Source organism: Ranitomeya imitator, chromosome 1 (genome assembly GCF_032444005.1).
Source record: "Ranitomeya imitator isolate aRanImi1 chromosome 1, aRanImi1.pri, whole genome shotgun sequence".
NCBI classification, from domain to species: domain Eukaryota; kingdom Metazoa; phylum Chordata; class Amphibia; order Anura; family Dendrobatidae; genus Ranitomeya; species Ranitomeya imitator.
Genome location: NC_091282.1, coordinates 564,469 through 587,469, shown reverse-complemented (window position 1 = coordinate 587,469; position 23,001 = coordinate 564,469). Strand labels below are relative to the sequence as shown.

General features: G+C 58.6%; 1 protein-coding gene and 1 pseudogene across 2 annotated transcripts in view; both read left to right on the top strand.

Annotated features, from left to right (window-relative positions):
• Positions 1-18,889: 18,889 nt before the first annotated feature.
• Positions 18,890-23,001, top strand: part of LOC138657594 (zinc finger protein 271-like) — a 50,309-nt gene continuing 46,197 nt past the window's right edge. For both annotated transcript variants that reach the window (XM_069745344.1, XM_069745349.1), the window contains exon 1: positions 18,890-18,984. The gene's annotated coding sequence lies outside the window, so the exon portion shown is untranslated. The remainder of the gene's footprint in view (positions 18,985-23,001) is intronic.
• LOC138657610 (zinc finger protein 271-like) overlaps positions 18,913-23,001 on the top strand; it is a 185,639-nt pseudogene continuing 181,550 nt past the window's right edge.

The window sequence follows — 23,001 nt, the reverse complement described above, 5'->3', positions numbered from 1 at the left end:
TCACCGCTGAGCCGTCTACACCGGAGCTGCCGGAATCGCCTCCATTCTCCTCCTGTCACCGCTGAGCCGTCTACACCGGAGCTGCCGGAATCTCCTCCATTCTCCTCATTTCACCGCTGAGCCGTCTACACCAGAGCTACCGGAATCTCCTCCATTCTCCTCCTGTCACCGCTGATCCGTCTACACCGGAGCTGCCGGAATCTCCTCCATTCTCCTCCTGTCACCGCTGAGCCGTCTACACCGGAGCTGCCGGAATCTCCTCCATTCTCCTCCTGTCACCACTGAGCCGTCTACACCGGAGCTGCCGGGATCTCCTCCATTCTCCTCCTGTCACCACTGAGCTGTATACACCGTAGCTACCGGAATCTCCTCCATTCTCCTCCTGTCACCGCTGAGTCGTCTACACTGGAGCTGCTGGAATCTCCTCCATTCTCCTCCTGTCACCGCTGAGCCATCTACACCGGAGCTGCCGGAATCTCCTCAATTCCCCTCCTGTCACCGCTGAGCCGTCTACACCGGAGCTGCCGGAATCTCCTCCATTCTCCTCCTGTCATCGCTGAGCCGTCTACACAGGAGCTGCCGGAATCTCCTCCATTCTCCTCCTGTCACCGCTGAGCCGTCTACACCGGAGCTGCCGGAATCTCCTCCATTCTCCTCCTGTCACCGCTGAGCCGTCTACACCGGAGCTGCCGGAATCTCCTCCATTCTCCTCCTGTCACTCCTGAGCCGTCTACACCGGAGCTGCCGGAATCTCCTCCATTCTCCTCCTGTCACCGCTGAGCCGTCTACACCGGAGCTGCCGGAATCTCCTCCATTCTCCTCCCGTCACCGCTGAGCCATCTACACCGGAGCTGCCGGAATCTCCTCCATTCTCCTCCTGTCACCGCTGAGCCGTCTACACCGGAGCTGCCGGAATCTCCTCCATTCTCCTCCTGTCACCGCTGAGCCGTCTACACCGGAGCTGCCGGAATCTCCTCCATTCTCCTCCTGAGCCATCTACACCGGAGTTGCCGGAATCTCCTCCATTCTCCTCCTGTCACCGCTGAGCCGTCTACACCGGAGCTGCCGGAATCTCCTCCATTCTCCTCCTGTCACCACTGAGCCGTCTACACCGGAGCTGCCGGAATCTCCTCCATTCTCCTCCTGTCACCACTGAGCTGTATACACCGGAGCTACCTGAATCTCCTCCATTCTCCTCCTGTCACCGCTGAGTCGTCTACACTGGAGCTGCTGGAATCTCCTCCATTCTCCTCCTGTCACCACTGAGCCGTCTACACCGGAGCTGCCGGAATCTCCTCCATTCTCCTCCTGTCAACGCTGAGCCGTCTACACAGGAGCTGCCGGAATCTCCTCCATTCTCCTCCTGTCACCGCTGAGCCGTCTACACCGGAGCTGCCGGAATCTCCTCCATTCTCCTCCTGTCACCGCTGAGCCGTCTACACCGGAGCTGCCGGAATCTCCTCCATTCTCCTCCTGTCACTCCTGAGCCGTCTACACCGGAGCTGCCGGAATCTCCTCCATTCTCCTCCTATCACCGCTGAGCCGTCTATACCGGAGCTGCCGGAATCTCCTCCATTCTCCTCCCGTCACCGCTGAGCCATCTACACCGGAGCTGCCGGAATCTCCTCCATTCTCCTCCTGTCACCGCTGAGCCGTCTACACCGGAGCTGCCGGAATCTCCTCCATTCTCCTCCCGTCACCGCTGAGCCGTCTACACCGGAGTTGCCGGAATCTCCTCCATTCTCCTTCTGTCACTCCTGAGCCATCTACACCAGAGCTGCCGGAATCTCCTCCATTCTCCTCCTGTCACCGCTGAGCCGTCTACTCAGGAGCTGCCGGAATCTCCTCCATTCTCCTCCTATCACCGCTGAGCCATCTACACCGAAGCTGCCGGAATCTCCTCCATTCTCCTCCTGTCACCGCTCAGCCATCTACACCGGAGTCTCCTCCATTCTCCTCCTGTCACCGCTGAGCCGTCTACACCGGAGCTGCCGGAATCTCCTCCATTCTTCTCCTGTCACCGCTGAGCCATCTACACCGGAGCTGCCGGAATCTCCTCCATTCTCCTCCTGTCACCACTGAGCCGTCTACACCGGAGCTGCCGGAATCTCCTCCATTCTCCTCCTGTCACCGCTGAGCCGTCTACACTGAAGCTGCCGCAATCTCCTCCATTCTCCTCCTGTCACCGCTGAGCCGTCTACACTGGTGCCGCCGGAATCTCCTCCATTCTCCTCCTGTCACCGCTGAGCCGTCTACACCGTAGCTGCCGGAATCTCCTCCATTCTCCTCCTGTCACCGCTGATCCGTCTACACCGGAGCTGCCGGAATCTCCTCCATTCTCATCCTGTCACCGCTGAGCCGTCTACACCGGAGCTGCCGGAATCTCCTCCATTCTCCTCCTGTCACCGCTGATCTGTCTACACCGGAACTGCCAGAATCTCCTCCATTCTCTTCCTGTCACCGCTTAGCCGCCTACATCGGAGTTGCCAGAATCTCCTCCATTCTCCTCCTGTCACCGCTGACCGTCTACACCGGAGCTGCCGGAATCTCTTCCATTCTCCTCCTGTCACCGCTGAGCCGTCTACACCGGAGCTGCTGGAATCTCCTCCATTCTCCTCCTGTCACCACTGAGTCGTCTACACTGGAGCTGCCGGAATCTCCTCCATATTCCTCCTGTCACCGCTGAGCCGTCTACACCGGAGCTGCCGGAATCACCTCCATTCTCCTCCTGTCACCGCTGAGCCGTCTACACCGGAGCTGCCGGAATCTCCTCCATTCTCCTCCTGTCACCGTTGAGCCGTCTACACCGGAGCTGCCGGAATCTCCTCCATTCTCCTCCTGTCACCACTGAGTCGTCTACACCGGAGCTGCCGGAATCTCCTCCATATTCCTCTTGTCACCGCTGAGCCGTCTACACCGGAGCTGCCGGAATCTCCTCCATTCTCCTCCTGTCACCGCTGATCTGTCTACACCGGAGCTGCCAGAATCTCCTCCATTCTCCTCCTGTCACCGCTGAGCCGTCTACACCGGAGCTGCCGGAATCTCCTCCATTCTCCTCCTGTCACCGCTGAGCCGTCTATACCAGAGCTGCCGGAATCTCCTCCTGTCACCGCTGAGCCGTCTACACCGGAGCTGCCGGAATCTCCTCCATTCTCCTCCTGTCACCGCTGAGCCGTCTACACCGGAGCTGCCGGAATCTCCTCCATTCTCCTTCTGTCACCGCTGAGCCGTCTACATCGGAGCTGCCGGAATCTCCTCCATTCTCCTCCTGTCACCGCTGAGCCGTCTACACCGGAGCTGCCGGAATCTCCTCCATTCTCCTCCTGTCACCGCTGAGCCGTCTACAACGGAGCTGCCGGAATCTCCTCCATTCTCCTCCTGTCACCGCTGAGCCGTCTACACTGGAGCTGCCGGAATCTCCTCCATTCTCCTCCTGTCACCGCTGAGCCGTCTACACCGGAGCTGCCGGAATCTCCTCCATTCTCCTCATGTCACTCCTGAGCCGTCTAAATCGGAGCTGCCGGAATCTCCTCCATTCTCTTCCTGTCACCGCTGAGCTGTCTACACCGGAGCTGACGGAATCTCCTCCATTCTCCTCCTGTCACCGCTGAGCCGTCTACACTGGTGCTGCCGGAATCTCCTCCATTCTCATCCTGTCACCACTGAGCCATCTACACCGGAGCTGCCGGAATCTCCTCCATTCTCCTCCTGTCACCGCTGAGCCGTCTACACCACCGGTGCTGCCGGAATCTCCTCCAGTCACCTCTGAGCCGTCTACACCGGAGCTGCCGGAATCTCCTCCATTCTCCTCCTGTCACCGCTGAGCCGTCTACACCGGAGCTGCCGGAATCTCCTCCATTCTCCTCCTGTCACCGCTGAGCCGTCTACACCGGAGCTGTCGGAATCTCCTCCATTCTCCTCCTGTCACCGCTGAGCCGTCTACACCGGAGCTGCCAGAATCTCCTCCATTCTCCTCCTGTCACCGCTGAGCCGTCTACACCGGAGCTGCCAGAATCTCCTCCATTCTCCTCCTGTCACCGCAGAGCCGTCTACACCGGAGCTGCCGGAATCTCCTCCATTCTCCTCCTGTCACCGCTGAGCCGTCTACACCGGAGTTGCCGGAATCTCCTCTATTCTCCTCCTGTCACCGCTGAGCCGTCTACACCGAAGCTGCTGGAATCTCCTCCATTCTCCTCCTGTCACCGCTGAGCCGTCTACACCGGAGCTGCCGGAATCTCCTCCATTCTCCTCATTTCACCGCTGAGCCATCTACACCGGAGCTACCGGAATCTCCTCCATTCTCATCCTGTCACCGCTGATCCGTCTACACCGGAGCTGCCGGAATCTCCTCCATTCTCCTCCTGTCACCGCTGAGCCGTCTACACCGGAGCTGCCGGAATCTCCTCCATTCTCCTCCTGTCACCACTGAGCAGTCTACACCGGAGTTGCCGGAATCTCCTCCATTCTCCTCCTGTCACCACTGAGCTGTATACACCGGAGCTACCGGAATCTCCTCCATTCTCCTCCTGTCACCGCTGAGTCGTCTACACTGGAGCTGCTGGAATCTCCTCCATTCTCCTCCTGTCACCGCTGAGCCGTCTACACCGGAGCTGACGGAATCTCCTCCATTCTCCTCCTGTCACCGCTGAGCCGTCTACACCGGAGCTGCCGGAATCTCCTCCATTCTCCTCCTGTCATCGCTGAGCCGTCTACACCGGAGCTTCCGGAATCTCCTCCATTCTCCTCCTGTCACCGCTGAGCCGTCTACACCGGAGCTGCCGGAATCTCCTCCATTCTCCTTCTGTCACCGCTGAGCCGTCTACACCGGAGCTGCCGGAATCTCCTCCATTCTCTTCCTGTCACCGCTGAGCTGTCTACACCGGAGCTGCCGGAATTTCCTCCATTCTCCTCCTGTCACCGCTGAGTCGTCTACACTGGTGCTGCCGGAATCTCCTCCATTCTCATCCTGTCACCACTGAGCCGTCTACACCGGAGCTGCCGGAATCTCCTCCATTCTCCTCCTGTCACCGCTGAGCCGTCTACACCGGTGCTGCCGGAATTTCCTCCAGTCACCGCTGAGCCGTCTACACCGGAGCTGCCGGAATCTCCTCCATTCTCCTCCTGTCACCGCTGAGCCGTCTACACCGGAGCTGCCGGAATCTCCTCCATTCTCCTCCTGTCACCGCTGAGCCGTCTACACCGGAGCTGCCGGAATCTCCTCCATTCTCCTCCTGTCACCGCTGAGCCGTCTACACCGGAGCTGCCAGAATCTCCTCCATTCTCCTCCTGTCACTGCTGAGCCGTCTACACCGGAGCTGCCGGAATCTCCTCCATTCTCCTCCTGTCACCGCTGAGCCGTCTACACCGGAGTTGCCGGAATCTCCTCTATTCTCCTCCTGTCACCGCTGAGCCGTCTACACCGGAGCTGCCGGAATCTCCTCCATTCTCCTCCTGTCACCGCTGAGCCGTCTACACCGGAGCTGCCGGAATCTCCTCCATTCTCCTCATTTCACCGCTGAGCCATCTACACCGGAGCTACCGGAATCTCCTCCATTCTCCTGTCACCGCTGATCCGTCTACACCGGAGCTGCCGGAATCTCCTCCATTCTCCTCCTGTCACCGCTGAGCCGTCTACACCGGAGCTGCCGGAATCTCCTCCATTCTCCTCCTGTCACCACTGAGCCGTCTACACCGGAGCTGCCGGAATCTCCTCCATTCTCCTCCTGTCACCACTGAGCTGTATACACCGGAGCTACCGGAATCTCCTCCATTCTCCTCCTGTCACCGCTGAATCGTCTACACTGGAGCTGCCGGAATCTCCTCCATTCTCCTCCTGTCACCGCTGAGCCATCTACTCCGGAGCTGACGGAATCTCCTCCATTCTCCTCCTGTCACCGCTGAGCCGTCTACACCGGAGCTGCCGGAATCTCCTCCATTCTCCTCCTGTCATCGCTGAGCCGTCTACACCGGAGCTTCCGGAATCTCCTCCATTCTCCTCCCGTCACCGCTGAGCCGTCTACACTGGAATCTCCTCCATTCTCCTCCTGTCACCGCTGAGCCAACTACACCGGAGCTGCCGGAATCTCCTCCATTCTCCTCCTGTCACCGCTGAGCCGTCTACACCGGAATCTCCTCCATTCTCCTCCTGTCACCGCTGAGCCGTCTACACCGGAGCTGCCGGAATCTCCTCCATTCTCCACCTGTCACCACTGAGCCGTCTACACCGGAGCTGCCGGAATCTCCTCCATTCTCCTCCTGTCACCGCTGAGCCGTCTACACCGGAGCTGCCGGAATCTCCTCCATTCTCCTCCTGTCACTGCTGAGCCGTCTACACCGGAGCTGCCGGAATCTCCTCCATTCTCCTCCTGTCACCGCTGAGCCGTCTACACCGGAGCTGCCGGAATCTCCTCCATTCTCCACCTGTCACCACTGAACCGTCTACACCGGAGCTGCCGGAATCTCCTCCATTCTCCTGTCACCGCTGAGCCGTCTACACCGGAGCTGCCGGAATCTCCTCCATTCTCCTCCTGTCACCGCTGAGCCGTCTACACCGGAGCTGCCGGAATCTCCTCCATTCTCCTCCTGTCACCGCTGAGCCGTCTACACCGGAGCTGCCGGAATCTCCTCCATTCTCCTCCTGTCACCGCTGAGCCATCTACACCGGAGCTGCCGGAATCTCCTCCATTCTCCTCCTGTCACCGCTGAGCTGTCTAAACTGGAGCTGCCGGAATCTCCTCCATTCTCCTCCTGTCACCGCTGAGCCGTCTACACCGGAGCTGCCGGAATCTCCTCCATTCTCCTCCTGTCACCGCTGAGCCGTCTATACCGGAGCTGCCGGAATCTCCTCCATTCTCCTCCTGACACCGCTGAGCCGTCTACACCGGAGCTGCCGGAATCTCCTCCATTCTCCTGCTGACACCGCTGAGCCGTCTACACCGGAGCTGCCGGAATCTCCTCCATTCTCCTCCTGTCACCGCTGAGCCGTCTACACCGGAGCTGCAGGAATCTCCTCCATTCTCCTCCTGTCACCGCTGAGCCGTCTACTCCGGAGCTGCCGGAATCTCCTCCATTCTCCTCCTGTCACCGCTGAGCCGTCTACACCGGAGCTGCCGGAATCTCCTCCATTCTCCTCCTGTCACCGCTGAGCTGTCTACACCGGAGCTGCCGGAATCTCCTCCATTCTCCTCCTGTCACCGCTGAGCCGTCTACACCGGAGCTGCCAGAATCTCCTCCATTCTCCTCCTGTCACCGCTGAGCCGTCTACACCGGAGCTGCCGGAATCTCCTCCATTCTCCTCCTGTCACCGCTGAGCCGTCTACACCGGAGCTGCAGGAATCTCCTCCATTCTCCTCCTGTCACCGCTGAGCCGTCTACACCGGAGCTGCAGGAATCTCCTCCATTCTCCTCCTGTCACCGCTGAGCCGTCTACACCGGAGCTGCCGGAATCTCCTCCATTCTCCTCCTGTCACCACTGAGCCGTCTACACCGGAGCTGCCGGAATCTCCTCCATTCTCCTCCTGTCACCACTGAGCTGTATACACCGGAGCTACCGGAATCTCCTCCATTCTCCTCCTGTCACCGCTGAATCGTCTACACTGGAGCTGCCGGAATCTCCTCCATTCTCCTCCTGTCACCGCTGAGCCATCTACTCCGGAGCTGCCGGAATCTCCTCCATTCTCCTCCCGTCACCGCTGAGCCGTCTACACTGGAATCTCCTCCATTCTCCTCCTGTCACCGCTGAGCCAACTACACCGGAGCTGCCGGAATCTCCTCCATTCTCCTCCTGTCACCGCTGAGCCGTCTACACCGGAATCTCCTCCATTCTCCTCCTGTCACCGCTGAGCCGTCTACACCGGAGCTGCCGGAATCTCCTCCATTCTCCACCTGTCACCACTGAGCCGTCTACACCGGAGCTGCCGGAATCTCCTCCATTCTCCTCCTGTCACCGCTGAGCCGTCTACACCGGAGCTGCCGGAATCTCCTCCATTCTCCTCCTGTCACTGCTGAGCCGTCTACACCGGAGCTGCCGGAATCTCCTCCATTCTCCTCCTGTCACCGCTGAGCCGTCTACACCGGAGCTGCCGGAATCTCCTCCATTCTCCACCTGTCACCACTGAGCCGTCTACACCGGAGCTGCCGGAATCTCCTCCATTCTCCTGTCACCGCTGAGCCGTCTACACCGGAGCTGCCGGAATCTCCTCCATTCTCCTCCTGTCACCGCTGAGCCGTCTACACCGGAGCTGCCGGAATCTCCTCCATTCTCCTCCTGTCACCGCTGAGCCGTCTACACCGAAGCTGCCGGAATCTCCTCCATTCTCCTCCTGTCACCGCTGAGCTGTCTAAACTGGAGCTGCCGGAATCTCCTCCATTCTCCTCCTGTCACCGCTGAGCCGTCTACACCGGAGCTGCCGGAATCTCCTCCATTCTCCTCCTGTCACCGCTGAGCCGTCTATACCGGAGTTGCCGGAATCTCCTCCATTCTCCTCCTGTCACCACTGAGCTGTATACACCGGAGCTACCGGAATCTCCTCCATTCTCCTCCTGTCACCGCTGAGTCGTCTACACTGGAGCTGCTGGAATCTCCTCCATTCTCCTCCTGTCACCGCTGAGCCGTCTACACCGGAGCTGACGGAATCTCCTCCATTCTCCTCCTGTCACCGCTGAGCCGTCTACACCGGAGCTGCCGGAATCTCCTCCATTCTCCTCCTGTCATCGCTGAGCCGTCTACACCGGAGCTTCCGGAATCTCCTCCATTCTCCTCCTGTCACCGCTGAGCCGTCTACACCGGAGCTGCCGGAATCTCCTCCATTCTCCTTCTGTCACCGCTGAGCCGTCTACACCGGAGCTGCCGGAATCTCCTCCATTCTCCTCCTGTCACCGCTGAGCCGTCTACACCGGAGCTGCCGGAATCTCCTCCATTCTCCTCCTGTCACCGCTGAGCCGTCTACAACGGAGCTGCCAGAATCTCCTCCATTCTCCTCCTGTCACCGCTGAGCCGTCTACACCGGAGCTGCCGGAATCTCCTCCATTCTCCTCCTGTCACCGCTGAGCCGTCTACACCGGAGCTGCCGGAATCTCCTCCATTCTCCTCCTGTCACCGCTGAGCCGTCTACACCGGAGCTGCCGGAATCTCCTCCATTCTCCTCATGTCACTCCTGAGCCGTCTAAATCGGAGCTGCCGGAATCTCCTCCATTCTCTTCCTGTCACCGCTGAGCTGTCTACACCGGAGCTGCCGGAATTTCCTCCATTCTCCTCCTGTCACCGCTGAGTCGTCTACACTGGTGCTGCCGGAATCTCCTCCATTCTCATCCTGTCACCACTGAGCCGTCTACACCGGAGCTGCCGGAATCTCCTCCATTCTCCTCCTGTCACCGCTGAGCCGTCTACACCGGTGCTGCCGGAATCTCCTCCAGTCACCGCTGAGCCGTCTACACCGGAGCTGCCGGAATCTCCTCCATTCTCCTCCTGTCACCGCTGAGCCGTCTACACCGGAGCTGCCGGAATCTCCTCCATTCTCCTCCTGTCACCGCTGAGCCGTCTACACCGGAGCTGCCGGAATCTCCTCCATTCTCCTCCTGTCACCGCTGAGCCGTCTACACCGGAGCTGCCAGAATCTCCTCCATTCTCCTCCTGTCACTGCTGAGCCGTCTACACCGGAGCTGCCGGAATCTCCTCCATTCTCCTCCTGTCACCGCTGAGCCGTCTACATCGGAGTTGCCGGAATCTCCTCTATTCTCCTCCTGTCACCGCTGAGCCGTCTACACCGGAGCTGCCGGAATCTCCTCCATTCTCCTCCTGTCACCGCTGAGCCGTCTACACCGGAGCTGCCGGAATCTCCTCCATTCTCCTCATTTCACCGCTGAGCCATCTACACCGGAGCTACCGGAATCTCCTCCATTCTCCTGTCACCGCTGATCCGTCTACACCGGAGCTGCCGGAATCTCCTCCATTCTCCTCCTGTCACCGCTGAGCCGTCTACACCGGAGTTGCCGGAATCTCCTCTATTCTCCTCCTGTCACCGCTGAGCCGTCTACACCGGAGCTGCCGGAATCTCCTCCATTCTCCTCCTGTCACCGCTGAGCCGTCTACACCGGAGCTGCCGGAATCTCCTCCATTCTCCTACTGTCATTGCTGAGCCGTCTACACCGGAGCTTCCGGAATCTCCTCCATTCTCCTCCCGTCACCGCTGAGCCGTCTACACTGGAATCTCCTCCATTCTCCTCCTGTCACCGCTGAGCCATCTACACCGGAGCTGCCGAAATCTCCTCCATTCTCCTCCTGTCACCGCTGAGCCGTCTACACCGGAATCTCCTCCATTCTCCTCCTGTCACCGCTGAGCCGTCTACACCGGAGCTGCCGGAATCTCCTCCATTCTCCTCCTGTCAACGCTGAGCCGTCTACACAGGAGCTGCCGGAATCTCCTCCATTCTCCTCCTGTCACCGCTGAGCCGTCTACACCGGAGCTGCCGGAATCTCCTCCATTCTCCTCCTGTCACTCCTGAGCCGTCTACACCGGAGCTGCCGGAATCTCCTCCATTCTCCTCCTGTCACCGCTGAGCCGTCTACACCGGAGCTGCCGGAATTTCCTCCATTCTCCTCCCATCACCGCTGAGCCGTCTACACAGGAGCTGCCGGAATCTCCTCCATTCTCCTCCCGTCACCGCTGAGCCGTCTACACCGGAATCTCCTCCATTCTCCTCCTGTCACCGCTGAGCCATCTACACCGGAGCTGCCGGAATCTCCTCCATTCTCCTCCTGTCACCGCTGAGCCGTCTACACCGGAATCTCCTCCATTCTCCTCCTGTCACCGCTGAGCCGTCTACACCGGAGCTGCCGGAATCTCCTCCATTCTCCTCCTGTCACCACTGAGTCGTCTACACCGGAGCTGCCGGAATCTCCTCCATATTCCTCCTGTCACCGCTGAGCCGTCTACACCGGAGCTGCCGGAATCTCCTCCATTCTCCTCCTGTCACCGCTGATCTGTCTACACCGGAGCTGCCGGAATCTCCTCCATTCTCCTCCTGTCACCGCTGAGCCGTCTACACCGGACCTGCCGGAATCTCCTCCATTCTCCTCCTGTAACCGCTGAGCCGTCTATACCAGAGCTGCCGGAATCTCCTCCTGTCACCGCTGAGCCGTCTACACCGGAGCTGCCGGAATCTCCTCAATTCTCCTCCTGTCACCGCTGAGCCGTCTACACCGGAGCTGCCGGAATCTCCTCCATTCTCCTTCTGTCACCGCTGAGCCGTCTACACCGGAGCTGCCGGAATCTCCTCCATTCTCCTCCTGTCACCGCTGAGCCGTCTACATCGGAGCTGCCGGAATCTCCTCCATTCTCCTCCTGTCACCACTGAGCCGTCTACAACGGAGCTGCCAGAATCTCCTCCATTCTCCTCCTGTCACCGCTGAGCCGTCTACACCGGAGCTGCCGGAATCTCCTCCATTCTCCTCCTGTCACCGCTGAGCCGTCTACACCGGAGCTTCCGAAATCTCCTCCATTCTCCTCCTGTCACCGCTGAGCCGTCTACACCGGAGCTGCCGGAATCTCCTCCATTCTCCTCATGTCACTCCTGAGCCGTCTAAATCGGAGCTGCCGGAATCTCCTCCATTCTCTTCCTGTCACCGCTGAGCTGTCTACACCGGAGCTGACGGAATTTCCTCCATTCTCCTCCTGTCACCGCTGAGCCGTCTACACTGGTGCTGCCGGAATCTCCTCCATTCTCATCCTGTCACCACTGAGCCGTCTACACCGGAGCTGCCGGAATCTCCTCCATTCTCCTCCTGTCACCGCTGAGCCGTCTACACCGGTGCTGCCGGAATCTCCTCCAGTCACCGCTGAGCCGTCTACACCGGAGCTGCCGGAATCTCCTCCATTCTCCTCCTGTCACCGCTGAGCCGTCTACACCGGAGCTGCCGGAATCTCCTCCATTCTCCTCCTGTCACCGCTGAGCCGTCTACACCGGAGCTGCCGGAATCTCCTCCATTCTCCTCCTGTCACCGCTGAGCCGTCTACACCGGAGCTGCCAGAATCTCCTCCATTCTCCTCCTGTCACCGCTGAGCCGTCTACACCGGAGCTGCCGGAATCTCCTCCATTCTCCTCCTGTCACCGCTGAATCGTCTACACTGGAGCTGCCGGAATCTCCTCCATTCTCCTCCTGTCACCGCTGAGCCATCTACTCCGGAGCTGCCGGAATCTCCTCCATTCTCCTCCCGTCACCGCTGAGCCGTCTACACTGGAATCTCCTCCATTCTCCTCCTGTCACCGCTGAGCCAACTACACCGGAGCTGCCGGAATCTCCTCCATTCTCCTCCTGTCACCGCTGAGCCGTCTACACCGGAATCTCCTCCATTCTCCTCCTGTCACCGCTGAGCCGTCTACACCGGAGCTGCCGGAATCTCCTCCATTCTACACCTGTCACCACTGAGCCGTCTACACCGGAGCTGCCGGAATCTCCTCCATTCTCCTCCTGTCACCGCTGAGCCGTCTACACCGGAGCTGCCGGAATCTCCTCCATTCTCCTCCTGTCACTGCTGAGCCGTCTACACCGGAGCTGCCGGAATCTCCTCCATTCTCCTCCTGTCACCGCTGAGCCGTCTACACCGGAGCTGCCGGAATCTCCTCCATTCTCCACCTGTCACCACTGAGCCGTCTACACCGGAGCTGCCGGAATCTCCTCCATTCTCCTGTCACCGCTGAGCCGTCTACATCGGAGCTGCCGGAATCTCCTCCATTCTCCTCCTGTCACCGCTGAGCCGTCTACACCGGAGCTGCCGGAATCTCCTCCATTCTCCTCCTGTCACCGCTGAGCCGTCTACACCGAAGCTGCCGGAATCTCCTCCATTCTCCTCCTGTCACCGCTGAGCTGTCTAAACTGGAGCTGCCGGAATCTCCTCCATTCTCCTCCTGTCACCGCTGAGCCGTCTACACCGGAGCTGCCGGAATCTCCTCCATTCTCCTCCTGGCACCGCTGAGCCGTCTATACCGGAGCTGCCGGAATCTCCTCCATTCTCCTCCTGACACCGCTGAGCCGTCTACACCGGAGCTGCCGGAATCTCCTCCATTCTCCTCCTGTCACCGCTGAGCCGTCTACACCGGAGTTGCCGGAATCTCCTCTATTCTCCTCCTGTCACCGCTGAGCCGTCTACACCGGAGCTGCCGGAATCTCCTCCATTCTCCTCCTGTCACCGCTGAGCCGTCTACACCGGAGCTGCCGGAATCTCCTCCATTCTCCTCATTTCACCGCTGAGCCATCTACACCGGAGCTACCGGAATCTCTTCCATTCTCCTGTCACCGCTGATCCGTCTACACTGGAGCTGCCGGAATCTCCTCCATTCTCCTCCTGTCACCGCTGAGCCGTCTACACCGGAGCTGCCGGAATCTCCTCCATTCTCCTCCTGTCACCACTGAGCCGTCTACACCGGAGCTGCCGGAATCTCCTCCATTCTCCTCCTGTCACCACTGAGCTGTATACACCGGAGCTACCGGAATCTCCTCCATTCTCCTCCTGTCACCGCTGAATCGTCTACACTGGAGCTGCCGGAATCTCCTCCATTCTCCTCCTGTCACCGCTGAGCCATCTACTCCGGAGCTGCCGGAATCTCCTCCATTCTCCTCCCGTCACCGCTGAGCCGTCTACACTGGAATCTCCTCCATTCTCCTCCTGTCACCGCTGAGCCAACTACACCGGAGCTGCCGGAATCTCCTCCATTCTCCTCCTGTCACCGCTGAGCCGTCTACACCGGAATCTCCTCCATTCTCCTCCTGTCACCGCTGAGCCGTCTACACCGGAGCTGCCGGAATCTCCTCCATTCTCCACCTGTCACCACTGAGCCGTCTACACCGGAGCTGCCGGAATCTCCTCCATTCTCCTCCTGTCACCGCTGAGCCGTCTACACAGGAGCTGCCGGAATCTCCTCCATTCTCCTCCTGTCACTGCTGAGCCGTCTACACCGGAGCTGCCGGAATCTCCTCCATTCTCCTCCTGTCACCGCTGAGCCGTCTACACCGGAGCTGCCGGAATCTCCTCCATTCTCCACCTGTCACCACTGAGCCGTCTACACCGGAGCTGCCGGAATCTCCTCCATTCTCCTGTCACCGCTGAGCCGTCTACACCGGAGCTGCCGGAATCTCCTCCATTCTCCTCCTGTCACCGCTGAGCCGTCTACACCGGAGCTGCCGGAATCTCCTCCATTCTCCTCCTGTCACCGCTGAGCCGTCTACACCGAAGCTGCCGGAATCTCCTCCATTCTCCTCCTGTCACCGCTGAGCTGTCTAAACTGGAGCTGCCGGAATCTCCTCCATTCTCCTCCTGTCACCGCTGAGCCGTGTACACCGGAGCTGCCGGAATCTCCTCCATTCTCCTCCTGTCACCGCTGAGCCGTCTATACCGGAGCTGCCGGAATCTCCTCCATTCTCCTCCTGACACCGCTGAGCCGTCTACACCGGAGCTGCCGGAATCTCCTCCATTCTCCTCCTGACACCGCTGAGCCGTCTACACCGGAGCTGCCGGAATCTCCTCCATTCTCCTCCTGTCACCGCTGAGCCGTCTACACCGGAGCTGCAGGAATCTCCTCCATTCTCCTCCTGTCACCGCTGAGCCGTCTACTCCGGAGCTGCCGGAATCTCCTCCATTCTCCTCCTGTCACCGCTGAGCCGTCTACACTGGAGCTGCCGGAATCTCCTCCATTCTCCTCCTGTCACCGCTGAGCCGTCTACACCGGAGCTGCCGGAATCTCCTCCATTCTCCTCCTGTCACCGCTGAGCTGTCTACACCGGAGCTGCCGGAATCTCCTCCATTCTCCTCCTGTCACCGCTGAGCCGTCTACACCGGAGCTGCCAGAATCTCCTCCATTCTCCTCCTGTCACCGCTGAGCCGTCTACAGCGGAGCTGCCGGAATCTCCTCCATTCTCCTCCTGTCACCACTGATCTATCTATACCGGAGCTGCCGGAATCTCCTCCATTCTCCTCCTGTCACCGCTGAGCCGTCTACACCGGAGCTGCCGGAATCTCCTCCATTCTCCTCCTGTCACCGCTGAGCCGTCTACACCGGAGCTGCCAGAATCTCCTCCATTCTCCTCCTGTCACCACTGATCTATCTATACCGGAGCTGCCGGAATCTCCTCCATTCTCCTCCTGTCACCGCTGAGCCGTCTACACCGGAGCTGCCGGAATCTCCTCCATTCTCCTCCTGTCACCGCTGAGCCGTCTACACCGGAGCTGCCGGAATCTCCTCCATTCTCCTCCTGTCTCCGCTGAGCCGTCTACACCGGAGCTGCCGGAATCTCCTCCATTCTCCTCCTGTCACCGCTGAGCTGTCTACACCGGAGCTGCTGGAATCTCCTCCATTCTCCTCCTGTCACCGCTGAGCCGTCTACACCGGAGCTGCCGGAATCTCCTCCATTCTCCTCCTGTCACCGCTGAGCTGTCTACACCGGAGCTGCCGGAATCTCCTCCATTCTCCTCCTGTCACCGCAGAGCTGTCTACACCGGAGCTGCTGGCATCTCCTCCATTCTCCTCCTGTCACCGCTGAGCCGTCTACACCGGAGCTGCCGGAATCTCCTCCATTCTCCTCCTGTCACCGCTGAGCCGTCTACTCCGGAGCTGCCGGAATCTCCTCCATTCTCCTCCTGTCACTGCTGAGCCGTCTACACCGGAGCTGCCGGAATCTCCTCCATTCTCCTCCTGTCACCGCTGATCCATTTACACCGGAGCTGCCGGAATCTCCTCCATTCTCCTCCTGTCACCGCTGAGCCGTCTACATCGGAGCTGCCGGAATCTCCTCCATTCTCCTCCTGTCACCGCTGAGCCGTCTACACCGGAGCTACCGGAATCTCCTCCATTCTCCTCCTGTCACCGCTGAGCCGTCTACACCGGAGCTGCCGGAATCTCCTCCATTCTCCTCCTGTCACCGCTGAGCCGTCTACACCGGAGCTGCCGGAATCTCCTCCATTCTCCTCCTGTCACCGCTGAGCCGTCTACATCGGAGCTGCCGGAATATCCTCCATTCTCCTCCTGTCACCGCTGAGCCATCTACACCGGAGCTTCCGGAATCTCCTCCATTCTCCTCCTGTCACCGCTAATTCATCTACTCCGGAGCTGCCGGAATCTCCTCCATTCTCCTCCTGTCACTGCTGAGCCGTCTACACCGGAGCTGCCGGAATCTCCTCCATTCTCCTCCTGTCACCGCTGATCCATTTACACCGGAGCTGCCGGAATCTCCTCCATTCTCCTCCTGTCACCGCTGAGCCGTCTACACCGGAGCTGCCGGAATCTCCTCCATTCTCCTCCTGTCACCGCTGAGCCGTCTACATCGGAGCTGCCGGAATCTCCTCCATTCTCCTCCTGTCACCGCTGAGCCGTCTACACCGGAGCTGCCGGAATCTCCTCCATTCTCCTCCTGTCACCGCTGAGCCGTCTACACCGGAGCTGCCGGAATCTCCTCCATTCTCCTCCTGTCACCGCTGAGCCGTCTACACCGGAGCTGCCGGAATCTCCTCCATTCTCCTCCTGTCACCGCTGAGCCGTCTACTCCGGAGCTGCTGGAATCTCCTCCATTCTCCTCCTGTCACCGCTGAGCCGTCTACACCGGAGCTGCCGGAATCTCCTCCATTCTCATTTCACCGCTGAGCCGTCTACACCGGAGCTGCCGGAATCTCCTCCATTCTCCTCCTGTCACCGCTGAGCCGTCTACTCCGGAGCTGCTGGAATCTCCTCCATTCTCCTCCTGTCACCGCTGAGCCGTCTACTCCGGAGCTGCCGGAATCTCCTCCATTCTCCTCCTGTCACCGCTGAGCCGTCTACTCCGGAGCTGCCGGAATCTCCTCCATTCTCCTCCTGTCACCGCTGAGCCGTCTACTCCGGAGCTGCCGGAATCTCCTCCATTCTCCTCCTGTCACCGCTGAGCCTTCTACACCGGAGCTGCCGGAATCTCCTCCATTCTCCTCCTGTCACCGCTGAGCCGTCTACACCGGAGCTGCCGGAATCTCCTCCATTCTCCTCCTGTCACCGCTGAGCCGTCTACACCGGAGCTGCCGGAATCTCCTCCATTCTCCTCCTGTCACCGCTGATCCATTTACACCGGAGCTGCCGGAATCTCCTCCATTCTCCTCCTGTCACCGCTGAGCCGTCTACACCGGAGCTGCCGGAATCTCCTCCATTCTCCTCCTGTCACCGCTGAGCCGTCTACACCGGAGCTGCCGGAATCTCCTCCATTCTCCTCCTGTCACCGCTGAGCCGTCTACACCGGAGCTGCCGGAATCTCCTCCATTCTCCTCCTGTCACCACTGAGCCGTCTACATCGGAGCTGCCAGAATCTCCTCCATTCTCCTCCTGTCACCGCTGAGCCGTCTACATCGGAGCTGCCGGAATCTCCTCCATTCTCCTCCTGTCACCGCTGAGCCGTCTAAACTGGAGCTGCCGGAATCTCCTCCATTCTCCTCCTGTCACCGCTGAGCCACCTACACCGGAGCTGCCGGAATCTCCTCCATTCTCCTCCTGTCACCGCTGAGCCGTCTACACCGGAGCTGCCGGAATCTCCTCCATTCTCCTCCTGTCACCGCTGAGCCGTCTACACCGGAGCTGCCGGAATCTCCTCCATTCTCCTCCTGTCACCGCTGAGCCGTCTACACCGGAGCTGCCGGAATCTCCTCCATTCTCCTCCTGTCACCGCTGATCCATTTACACCGGAGCTGCCGGAATCTCCTCCATTCTCCTCCTGTCACCGCTGAGCCGTCTACACCGGAGCTGCCGGAATCTCCTCCATTCTCCTCCTGTCACCGCTGAGCCGTCTACACCGGAGCTGCCGGAATCTCCTCCATTCTCCTCCTGTCACCGCTGAGCCGTCTACACCGGAGCTGCCGGAATCTCCTCCATTCTCCTCCTGTCACCACTGAGCCGTCTACACCGGAGCTAACGGAATCCCCTCCATTCTCCTCCTGTCACCGCTGAGCTGTCTACACCGGAGCTGCTGGAATCTCCTCCATTCTCCTCCTGTCAGCGCTGAGCCGTCTACACCGGAGCTGCCAGAATCTCCTCCATTCTCCTCCTGTCACCGCTGAGCCGTCTACATCGGAGCTGCCGGAATCTCCTCCATTCTCCTCCTGTCACCGCTGAGCCGTCTAAACTGGAGCTGCCGGAATCTCCTCCATTCTTCTCCTGTCACCCCTGAGCCGTCTACACCGGAGCTGCCGGAATCTCCTCCATTCTCCTCCTGTCACCGCTGAGCCACCTACACCGGAGCTGCCGGAATCTCCTCCATTCTCCTCCTGTCACCGCTGAGCCGTCTACACCGGAGCTGCCGGAATCTCCTCCATTCTCCTCCTGTCACCGCTGAGCCACCTACACCGGAGCTGCCGGAATCTCCTCCATTCTCCTCATGTCACTCCTGAGCCGTCTACACCGGAGCTGCCGGAATCTCCTCCATTCTCCTCCTGTCACCGCTGAGCCGTCTACACCGGAGCTGCCGGAATCTCCTCCATTCTCCTCCTGTCACCGCTGAGCCGTCTACACCGGAGCTGCCGGAATCTCCTCCATTCTCCTCCTGTCACCGCTGAGCCGTCTACACCGGAATCTCCTCCATTCTCCTCCTGTCACCGCTGAGCCGTCTACTCCGGAGCTGCCGGAATCTCCTCCATTCTCCTCCTGTCACCGCTGAGCCGTCTACACCGGAGCTGCCGGAATCTCCTCCATTCTCCTCCTGTCACCGCTGAGCCGTCTACACCGGAGTTTCTGGAGGAGAATTAATGTCAGAACAGAACAAGGAGGAAGTGACTGCTGCACTGAGGGGGAGGAGCTGTGGTGACGTCATCATTGTCACATAACAGGATCGTCACTACAGCTCGGTCACTTCTCTCTGGAGCTCCGCCCCCTGATCACATGACGGTGACGTCACCACAGGTCGTCCAGTGCAGCAGCTCCGTCCTGGCTGTGTGCAGCTCGTGTTCTCTGGTGTCAGCCAGCAGCAGATTTCCCGCCATTCCGGTGAGATTACAGGAGGGTTTGGTGGAGTTCTGGGACTTGTGGTGAATCTGTGAGGAGAGTGCAGTGAGGGGAGAGCGTGCGGCGAGGGGAGAGCGTGCGGCGAGGGGAGAGCGTGCGGCGTGGGGAGAGCGTGCGGCGAGGGGAGAGCGTGCGGCGTGGGGAGAGCGTGCGGCGTGGGGAGAGCGTGCGGCGAGGGGAGAGCGTGCGGCGAGGGGAGAGCGTGCGGCGAGGGGAGAGCGTGCGGCGAGGGGAGAGCGTGCGGCGAGGGGAGAGCGTGCGGCGTGGGGAGAGCGTGCGGCGTGGGGAGAGCGTGCGGCGAGGGGAGAGCGTGCGGCGTGGGGAGAACGTGCGGTGAGAGGAGAGCGTGCGGTGAGATCAGAGCTGCTCCTGTGACTGCGGCTCCTCAGTGTGGGGGATGTTAACCCCTTAGTGACGGAGCCAATCTGCTACTTAACCCCTTCACTCCCGGAGCTTTTTCCGTGTTCGGTTTTCGCTCCCTCCTTCCCAGAGACATAACTCTTGTTTTTCCGTCACTGCGGCCATGTTGGGGCTTATTGTTTGCGGGACGAGTTGGACTTTTGAACGACGTTGGTTTTACCGTGTCGTCGTGTAACAGAAAGTAGGAAACAAATTCCAAGTGCGGTGAAATTGTAAAATAACTTCCATCCCACAAGTGTTTTTTGAGTTTTTTCTCCACGTTCACTAGATGGTAAATCTGAGCGGCCGTTGTGATTCTCCAGGTCATTACGAGGTCACAGACACCAAACTTCTCCGGGTTCTTTTATATCTAAGACTACGTTCACATTTGCGTTGTGCGCCGCTGCGTCGGCGACGCAACGCACAACGCAAATAAAAACTCACCAAAACGCACGCAAAAACGCTGCGTTTTGCGACGCATGCGTCCTTTTTTGCCGAAATTTGGACGCAAGAAAAATACAACTTGTTGCGTTTCCTGCGCCCGACGCTTGCGGCAAAAAAAAAGCATGCGTCGCACAACGCATGTCCATGCGTCCCCCATGTTAAATATAGCGGCGCATGACGCATGCGTCGCCGCTGCGTCGCCCAACGCAAACACGCAGCCTGAACGTAGCCTAAGCGGTGAAAAAAAAATTCCAAATGTTACTAAAAAAAAAAAAAATTGTGCCTTTTTTCGTGATCTGGGGTCAGGTGAAGGATTATTTTTTGCGCGCTTAGCTGACGTTTTTATTGATTCCACTTTTGTGCAGATACGATCTTTTGATCGCCCGTTATTACATTTTAATTCAATGTCATGGCGATCAAAAAAACGTAATTCTGGCGTTTTGACTTTTTCCTCACTGCGCCGTTTAGCGATCAGGTTAATGCTTTTTTTTATTGATAGATCGGGCGATTCTGAACGCAGCGATACCAAATACGTGTAGGTTTGATTTTTTTTTTATTGTTTTATTTTGAATAGGGGCGAAAGGGGGTGAGTTGAACTTTTATATATTTTTTTTATTGTTTTTTCATATTTTTAAAAACATTTTTTTTTACTTTTGCAATGCTTCAATAACCTTCATGGGAAGCTAGAAGCTGGCACAGCCTGATCGGCTCTGCTACATCGAGGTGATGCTCCGATCGCTCCTGTGTAGCTGAATTACAGGGGGCGCTCACAGCATTCCGGCATCAACAATCCTAGAGGTCTCCAGGAGATCTCTGGTTGTCATGCCGACGATCATGTGACGGGAGTCAGCGACCAGATGACCAGTAGTGCTTGCTCAGTGTTTGACAGCAGCATGTAACTAGTTAATAGCAGGTGGATCGTGATTCCACCCGTGCCTATTGGGGCTCAGAACAGCTGACACGTCCCGACTTTGATGCCGGCTCCCCGCCGGAGCCCACCTCAGAGGGAGACATACTGACATCAGTGCACTATTCCCACATGTCTACCCACCGGAGCCCACCTCAGAGGGAGACATACTGACATCAGTGCACTATTCCCACATGTCTACCCACCGGAGCCCACCTCAGAGGGAGACATACTGACATCACCGCACTATTCCCACATGTCTACCCACCGGAGCTCACCTCAGAGGGAGACATACTGACATCAGTGCACTATTCCCACATGTCTACCCACCGGAGCCCACCTCAGAGGGAGACATACTGACATCAGTGCACTATTCCCACATGTCTACCCACCGGAGCCCACCTTAGAGGGAGACATACTGACATCACCGCACTATTCCCACATGTCTACCCACCGGAGCTCACCTCAGAGGGAGACATACTGACATCAGCGCACTATTCCCACATGTCTACCCACCGGAGCTCACCTCAGAGGGAGACATACTGACATCAGTGTACTATTCCCACATGTCTACCCACCGGAGCCCACCTCAGAGGGAGACATACTGACATCAGTGCACTATTCCCACATGTCTACCCACCGGAGCCCACCTCAGAGGGAGACATACTGACATCAGCGCACTATTCCCACATGTCTACCCACCGGAGCCCACCTCAGAGGGAGACATACTGACATCAGTGTACTATTCCCACATGTCTACCCACCGGAGCCCACCTCAGAGGGAGACATACTGACATCAGTGCACTATTCCCACATGTCTACCCTCCGGAGCCCACCTCAGAGGGAGACATACTGACATCAGTGCACTATTCCCACATGTCTACCCACCGGAGCCCACCTCAGAGGGAGACATACTGACATCAGTGTACTATTCCCACATGTCTACCCACCGGAGCCCACCTCAGAGGGAGACATACTGACATCAGTGCACTATTCCCACATGTCTACCCACCGGAGCCCACCTCAGAGGGAGACATACTGACATCAGCGCACTATTCCCACATGTCTACCCACCGGAGCCCACCTCAGAGGGAGACATACTGACATCACCGCACTATTCCCACATGTCTACCCACCGGAGCCCACCTCAGAGGGAGACATACTGACATCACCGCACTATTCCCACATGTCTACCCACCGGAGCCCACCTCAGAGGGAGACATACTGACATCACCGCACTATTCCCACATGTCTACCCACCGGAGCCCACCTCAGAGGGAGACATACTGACATCAGTGCACTATTCCCACATGTCTACCCACCGGAGCCCACCTCAGAGGAAGACATACTGACATCACCGCACTATTCCCACATGTCTACCCACTGGAGCCCACCTCAGAGGGAGACATACTGACATCACCGCACTATTCCCACATGTCTACCCACCGGAGCCCACCTCAGAGGGAGACATACTGACATCACCGCACTATTCCCACATGTCTACCCACCGGAGCCCACCTCAGAGGGAGACATACTGACATCACCGCACTATTCCCACATGTCTACCCACCGGAGCCCACCTCAGAGGGAGACATACTGACATCAGTGCACTATTCCCACATGTCTACCCACCGGAGCTCACCTCAGAGGGAGACATACTGACATCACCGCACTATTCCCACATGTCTACCCACCGGAGCCCACCTCAGAGGGAGACATACTGACATCAGTGCACTATTCCCACATGTCTACCCACCGGAGCTCACCTCAGAGGGAGACATACTGACATCACCGCACTATTCCCACATGTCTACCCACCGGAGCCCACCTCAGAGGGAGACATACTGACATCACCGCACTATTCCCACATGTCTACCCACCGGAGCCCACCTCAGAGGGAGACATACTGACATCAGTGCACTATTCCCACATGTCTACCCACCGGAGTCCACCTCAGAGGGAGACATACTGACATCACCGCACTATTCCCACATGTCTACCCACCGGAGCCCACCTCAGAGGGAGACATACTGACATCACCGCACTATTCCCACATGTCTACCCACCGGAGCCCACCTCAGAGGGAGACATACTGACATCACCGCACTATTCCCACATGTCTACCCACCGGAGCCCACCTCAGAGGGAGACATACTGACATCACCGCACTATTCCCACATGTCTACCCACCGGAGCTCACCTCAGAGGGAGACATACTGACATCAGTGCACTATTCCCACATGTCTACC